The following is a 7,478-nucleotide window of genomic DNA, read 5'->3' on the forward strand; positions in this document are numbered from 1 at the left end:
ACAATCATCTCTATCTACTCAATGACTATGTGATTTGAAAATAAATAAAAATGGTTTTTGGTTTCTGTATTTACGTTCTCTATATCAATTTCTCTCATTCTCTCTACCTATCGTTCTCCCTCAATCTCTCTCATTCTCTTTCTTGGTCAATCTCTCTGTCTCCCTTAATTTCTATCTTTTGTCCTTCATTTTCTCTCCCGCTCCCTCTCTCATTTGTTTTATTTTCTTACACACTTATATGGTATTAATCAGATCGTATAAAAGAACATGAGACCAACTTTGTATGGTTCAAAAATTATTACACCAATTTGATAAAAATTTATGAGAAACTCTTGGCTGTGAAATTTACACCAACTAGAGAACGATAGAGATTGAGGGAGAAGGAGATATTGATCGAGAGGGAGAGTGAGGGAGAAGAATGAGAAAGATTGACGGAGAACAATAGAGAGAGAGAGAGAGGGAGAGAGAGAAGTTTTGATTTGGCTAGTTACAGATCGAATCTGAGAGAATGGGATAGACAAAGAGAGTGGAAGATCAAGAGATGACTGTGAGAGTGAAAGAGAAGGGAGATCGAGAGACAAAGGGAGTGGGAGAGAAACTGAAAACATATTTTCGATATAGGTTTTTTGTTGTGTCCAACATGGACTAAAAGTCCCATGTTGGCAACAGCCACATAAGCCTCCAATGACATGGTGGGTGTTTTTATAATTTGAAATGTAAAGCCAATTATCAGAGTTTTATTGGTTTCTAAACCAACCTACAACCTAATTTTAAATGTACAACCGACTTTGGCTATAATTTTCCCTTCAAATTATATATTTCATTTACATTATATAAAATATTTTTTACTTTTCACACTTAATTTTTGTTTGTCTATGATATCATTTAACTCAAACCACTAATCCATCTAAAAATAAAACTTGTTTTATTTCTAGGTTGACATTAAATTTTGTATTGCATTTCCATCATTGATAAAATTATTTCTTATGTATAAAACTTATTTTTGTTTAATATAATGAATGCACAATAATAGAGATGTACCCAATATTTTATTTTTTTATAAATATATAACATTAGATATGTGCCCAAAACTTTCTCTATCTTTTTCTTTTAGTTTTGTGATTCTTTGTATTTACTATAATTAAAAAATTTATTATTTTACTATGACATCATTTAATTTCTAGGTAGATTTTGAATTTGGAATTCCATTTTTGTCATTAATAAAAATACTTCTTATGTTTCATAGTTATTTATTTTAAATTTTTATTATCTAATTATGGCATTATTTATTAATCCATTTGACCCCAAATGGTCGAATTGCTTGCCCACCACCAGGAGGGAAGAAAATCATTTTGTTTTCAAATTAGTTTTCAAAATATTTATTTTTATACTATTAAAATTAATATTGTGGGTTTAATTACAATTTAATGACGAGAAAAATATATCTTATATATAGGATTTAATGAGAGAGAATAGGAAAATATTTTTATTTCCAATTGATTTTAAATTTTACAGCCATTTCCATCATTAATAAAAACATTTCTTATTTATCATACTTACTATTGTTTAATATGTATGTTAAAAATGTTCCCAGTTTGAGAGAGAATAGGAAAATATTTTTATTTCCAATTGGTTTTATATTTTACATCTATTTCCATCATTAATAAAAACACTAGCGAGGACCTGTGTGATGCACGGGATTTATTAAGCAAAATTTTAATAATAGAAAGGGTCATTTACTAAAATACCTCTTATAGTTTCATGGATTTACTAAAATTTACCCTATAGTTAGCATTTTACTAAAACACCACTTATAATTTGCAATGGATTTAATCAATCTTCCAATAGATAATAGCAGAAAATGATAGTGTTGACCCTAATGCTCATTTAAATAAATTTAATCAAAAGGAAAAAATAAAAAATACTATTTTTGCCCTTAATAAGACACGAGCAACCACTCTATTGGCTATATTTGGTCAATTTTGTTTTATATACAAAAAAAAAAGTGTTAAGGGAATTTTTGAAAGAAAAAATCATGGGTCTAATTGAAAAACAAACACTCATTAATGAAAGGTTGATTAAGTAAATAAGTTGTAAAATATATGGGATGTTTTAGTAAAATGAAAACTATAAGGTAGGTTTAAGTAAATATGTAAAGCCATAAGGTGTGTAGGAATGGCAATGGGGCGGGTTTGGGGCAGGGATCATATTCCTTCTCCTTGACCCTGATTTTGAAATTAACCCTCATCCCCGATCCCCGACGGGGATGGGTTCCCTATGGGGACCCGAATCTCCAAAATGTTTTTAGATAATAGTATTTTTTTTAGATAAATTTTTTTAAAAATAAATAAAATTTTTAAATTATAAATAATGTTTTAAATATGTTTTGATATATATATAATTTAAATAATATAATAGTATATTATTTATTAATCCCCAGGGCGGGGCGGGGACCTCAATCCCCATCCTCGACCTTGATTGGGGATTCCTATTAATCCCCGTTCCCGTCCCACTCCGCCAAAACAATCCCCATCCCCGGCCCCATCGGGTCGAGGAAATCGGGTCCCTGTTAGGGATGGGGAAAATTGCTATCCCTAAAGGTGTGTTCTAGTAAATGACCCTAATAGAAACACATAAGAGTATACAATTGTTTTATATTTTTAACTTTTTAAATAATTAATAATTATTCATATTTTATATACTACTTTTAATAATTTTTTATAATACAAAATAACAATAATTAATTTCAGTTAGGTTTATTCATCAAACTGATGAAACCAACCAACCTGATCAACTCGACCTGAGTTGCTCAGTTTTCTAGTACTTTAGGTTAGCTTTGGTTAAAAAATTTCTCAATTCGACCAAGTTGAATCAGTTTCACTTTGGCCATTTGTAAATTGACCAAAATCGAACAACCTAACCATGAATATATATTTATTAATATTTTATATTTTAAATATAATTTTTAATATGGAAAAGTGGGAAATTTCCCATATTTCTTAGTCTAAAATGTTTTATATCATAAATATAATTTTTAAAAATTGCACTATAATTTTTAAAATTAAATTAAATTTTTAAGTTTAAATCTTTTGAACTTACTAACCAAAGCAAAAATCGACCTAAACTGATACAACTTGAGTGGGTTGGATTTCACAAAAGGTCAATCGGTTTTAGTTGACAAACTCCCCAACCTAACCAAGTCCATTTAGTTGGCCAAATAGCCTATGACCGAACAGAACCGAACCGAACCCAACCACGAACACTCATAATTTCAGCTAAATTAATAGTCTCATCTCTGATAAATAATTAAGAATAGTTTAATCTCCAATAATTATTGAAAATTTATAGCAAAAATATACAATTATTGAAAATATATTGATAATTAAAAAATACAATAATTACAATAATTACAAAAATACAATAAGTACTAAAAATATAGTAACTTAGTCAATAAATAGTATAATCTCAAATAATAATTTAATATCTAATAAAAATCAATCAATAAGTTATAACAAAAATATAATAAATACAATAAGTATAATAAATTAAACTTAAAATTTTCAATAATAGTAGTTTAATCTCCAATAATTATTAAAAGTTTCGTTAAATAGAAAAACAAAATAAATTTATACATAATCATTGAAAATACATTTATCACAAAAAACAATAAATAGTTACTGAAATACAATAAATATTAATTTTAGTATATACATTTTGAAAGTTATTTTCTTGAATTATTACTTGACATAATTGAAATTAGCTATTTATAATATTATGTAAAAGTATTAAATTATTATTTATTTCAATATTATGTTATAATTATTTTTATAATTTTTAGGTTTTTTTTTTAAATTTATTACATAATTTCTTTATTTTAACTTTTTAAAATCTGGTATATTAAATATTTTTTATTTAATATATTTATTTATTTATATACTTAAATAATATGTAAATTATTTAAATTTTAAAATATTAATTATTTATTGAATTTAGTTATCCATAAATTCATAATTTTTAATATTATTACATAATTTCAATATTAATTTTGTAATATATTAAATTATTATTAATTTCAATATTATGTTATAAATATTTTTCTACTTTGAAGAACTTTTTTAATTTATTACATAATTTTGTTATTTTAACTATTTAAAATCCATAAAAACATAATTTAAATTGTTAGTGATGTAACCGTTGCTGGTCACGTACCAATTTTTTTGTGATGTACCAATTTTTTGGCTAAGTACCTCATCATTTGACCTGCTCCCAAGTGGCCTGTGTCTCAGAGGATGATGGAGCTCCCTGGTGGCGAACTGCCTGGTGATGACTACTTGGTGGCGAACTCCCTAGTGGTGAGCTACTTGGTGATGAGCTCCATGGTGGAGAGCTACCTGGTGACGAGCTACCTGGTGACGAGCTCCCTGGTGGAGAGCTACCTGGTGACGAGCTTCCTAGTGGAGAGCTACTTGGTGACGAGCTCCCTAGTGGAGAGCTACCTGGTGACGAGCTCCCTGGTGGAGAGCTACCTGATGACGAGCTCCTTGGTGGAGAGCTACCTGGTGATGAGCTCCCTGGTGGAGAGCTACCTGGTGACGAGCTCCCTGGTGGAGAGCTACCTGATGACGAGCTCCTTGGTGGAGAGCTACCTGGTGACGAGCTCCCTGGTGGAGAGCTACCTTGGTGGACTCGTCATTTGACCTGCTCCTAGGCGGCCTGTAACTCAGAGGATGGTGGAGCTCTCTGGTGTAGCGCAACCCAACTGCCCTCTGTATGAGGTGATCTCCTCTCCTTTCTAGGCGGCGGGAGCTGAGGGACCTGTGAGAACTCCAACTTTTCCTCATCTTTTTAGGCGGCGAGAGCTGAGGAACCTGCGAGAACTGAACCAGGGGGCCCGGGGGAATTTACCCGGCGGGGGCTCTCCGATGCCTAAGTTAGCACTCTGATTTCGAGAGCTTGAAGATGATATTAGAGGAATGGGAGAGCTAGAGAGCAGGGATTACCTCCATTTTTTCATTCTCTCCCCCTTGTCTTTGGGGGTCGGAGTCCTTATATAGTGGTGTCCTGTCAAATTAGGCGTAACAGCCTCTGTCAAGTCAGGTGTAACTGCCTCTGTCTCTCTACCGCAACCGTTACTGCCAGAGCTGAGGTGGCAGGTGCAGGCGACTGCTGCAGAGTACGGCTCTACCAGTCAAGGGACAACTCTCAGGACTGACAGGCACGGCGCCGCTTAGCGAGAGATGTGGGTGCAGGCCTCCGGATCTGTTAGGTATGGTTGTCAGGTAAGAGATCTTCCTGCGATACGCCGAGCTGCCCCTAAGTGTCGAACTACTTATGCCGAGCTACCTGTAAGTGCCGAGCTACCCCTAAGTGGCGAGCTCTTCGTAAGACGCCAGGCTGCCTGCAGAGTGGCCAGCTGCCTGTGGCGAGCTGCCTATGCCGAGCTGCCCCTAGCTATACCGAGCTCCCCGAGCTATGTTGAGCTGCCCGAGTTGTGCCGAATTGCCCGAGCTACTCAGTTGTCAAGAGGCTGCACTTGGTTTGCATGAGGTGCCAGGTGTCACAATTTCACTGGAGGGCCAAATCTGCCCTCATCAGTTAGCACATAATTTTGTGATATATTATGTAAAAATATAAAATTATTTTTTGTGTTTTTAATAAATATTTTAAAGTTATTATATAATTTTGTTAGAATGTTTAAATAATTTTTAATTTTTTTAATCTAAACTTTCTTTAGATAGATATTGATAAAAAGTAGGGGAGAGGATAAATAGGAATTAGAGATAATTTAGGAGAGAAACTCTCTACCAAATTAGAGATAACTTTGGAGAAAGTAGGGGATAGTGAGGAAGGTTGTTTAGGAGAAATTTTAAGAGAAGAGATTATTTAGGTTATTTGGAAAGTGCATCTCATTTGTTGTATTGAAAATGACATGGAATAAAAAAAATAAAAAATTCAAAAAAAATGAGAAAATTTCTTGAACGCTTTGTTTTAATATATATATATATATATATATATATATATATATATATATATGTATGTTAAACGTTTTGTTTATCTATGTATTGAAAATGACATGGAATAAAAAAAATAAAAAATTCAAAAAAAAAATGAGAAAAATTCTTGAACGCTTTGTTTAATATGTATGTTAAAAATGTTCCCAATTTTTTTAATTTTTATTTTATCTATTTTTAAATTTTATTATTAGTCATGGCAACATGGATTAACCCATTTGACCCAAAATGATTTAATTTCTTACCACCACCTAGATGAAAACACTATTTTTGCTAGGTAGATTTTAAAAGTATAACCTTTTATGTTATTGAAATTATTAATTTATTAAGTATGGGTTTAATTAATAGAACTTAATGATGAGAAAAAACAAAAATGACTTAAATATATGATTCAATGAACATGAATGCAAGTTAATTACTTAAATGTTGGATTTAATGAGAGAGAATTGAATGAATTGAATATTTTTAAATTACCTCTTTTCAACTCATTTAATATCAAGAACCAATTACCCTATTTGCCCTCATTTTTTATCAATAAATTTAAATATAGAGGAGTAAATTTTGTCCTTAGAAAATTCTAAAAATATTCTTGAGGCCATTCATGCTTTTTAAAGTAGTATAGATTCTTTGTTTGGTTTTAGAATAGTATTGGAAAATATTATTATTAATTAAAAAGCCCTAATTGAATTTAAATTAGGGGTTAGCCTCTTTTGTGTGAATTTTTCCTTTATCAATGATAAACCCTCTTTCAGATTTAGAACAAATAGCCTTGATATCATCATGGAACAAAGCTTGTTGGTTAAATTTAAACTTTGGTTAAAATCAAATGAGGTTGTACCAAGTACTCCTCTTCACCAATTTCAATATACTGTTCACATGAATTAAGGGTCAGTTTGGTTCACGGAAATAGGGGTTTAGAATGAAAATTGAAATGTTCCATTCCAACTGATTAGTTGGGTGGAATTGGAATCTGATTCCCATTAATTCTAGGTGGAATGAAATTTCCCACTTGAGGGAGTGGCCATTCCCCCCGCCCTCTCCCTTATTCATTCCATCTAATTCTGATTCTGATTCCAACTGTGACCCAAACGGACCCTACAATAGTGGGGTGAAGATGAAGTATACTGGAATTTGTAGGGATTGACTACTCTTGCAAGAGGAAATTGCAGTAGACGTTGTTTCAGTACTGGAATTTGTTTATTAAGAAATTGTGGCAAGAGGCTTATGATAATATCAATTGGGCCAAATGGTACCAAGTCCAACCCAAATTATTTCAGTTTTGTATTATTAGATAAAATCATTTTAATTTTTGTTATTTATCTTAATTTTTACTATTTATATTACATCTTATTAATTTTATTACTTTTAAATATGATTGACAAGCTTTGTTAAGTGGCATTTAGACAAGTCTTAGGACATTTCTAATTGGGTCAAGTTGAACTTTATCCATTTTAGGGTTATGTATTG

The sequence above is a fragment of the Nelumbo lutea genome, chromosome 1 (genome assembly GCF_056320005.1).
Source record: "Nelumbo lutea isolate HS-2025 chromosome 1, American lotus-T2T, whole genome shotgun sequence".
NCBI classification, from domain to species: Eukaryota; Viridiplantae; Streptophyta; class Magnoliopsida; order Proteales; family Nelumbonaceae; genus Nelumbo; species Nelumbo lutea.